The following is an 885-nucleotide window of genomic DNA, read 5'->3' on the forward strand; positions in this document are numbered from 1 at the left end:
GTAATTTGAACAGCTAATTAACAGATATGATATTAGTGGTAATGATATTAATGGCGAAGATAAAAGATATTCTAGCATATTATTATCACCTACACTAATATCATTATCGTCTCTACACTATTTCGATCGTTGTCAGTAAATTAATAACAAAAAAAAATAATTAATTAAAAAACTCATCTATGCCAAACACGTGAAGAAAATATATATATATAAATGTAATAGGATCATATATATTATTTTTGTACCGTTGACTCTATCTCTATAAACCATTTAATAGCTATTAATTTCTCTTTTCTACGAGTGAGGGACTAGTCGACTATTAAAAGTAAAGGTTAAGTGTTAGCCTAGTTTGTGCTATCAGTAGTAGTTAATAGGCCTATATGTAAGGCCTATCCATCTCTGTTTTAATGCATAGTCTTGATGGATGTAATGAGTTGAGAAAACGGAAGAGTAAATGATAGATTTACACTAGTTGTATCAATGGCTACCAGAGAAGAAATGTTGCTGGATACTCTCTGTGTTTACTTTTATTCTTTACGCAATTTAGGAAGAGTGTGAGTATGCGTTGAAACATTTATTTTCTTTTTTCTTTTTTTTTTCTTTTTTTTTTTTCTTTCGTGGATATCGGTTGGTATCCCTGACTCGGAACTTGAAAGGTTGGTAATCCTGCTTCCCTTCTAGTTCGGGGTTGGTATTTGTGTTTTTTTATAATTTATTTTGTAATGATTAAAGTCAAAGACACTCCAGCTGCGTTTCAATTTTCTTTTCACCATAAACAATAACTAGTAATATGTGAAAATATCAAAATTGTATTCCAGAACTATTTTCTTTGCGTAGATCAGAATCCATTCTAGCCACAATTTCGAACTAAGACCAATTTATATT

This window comes from Penaeus vannamei, chromosome 36 (assembly GCF_042767895.1).
Source record: "Penaeus vannamei isolate JL-2024 chromosome 36, ASM4276789v1, whole genome shotgun sequence".
NCBI lineage: Eukaryota > Metazoa > Arthropoda > Malacostraca > Decapoda > Penaeidae > Penaeus > Penaeus vannamei.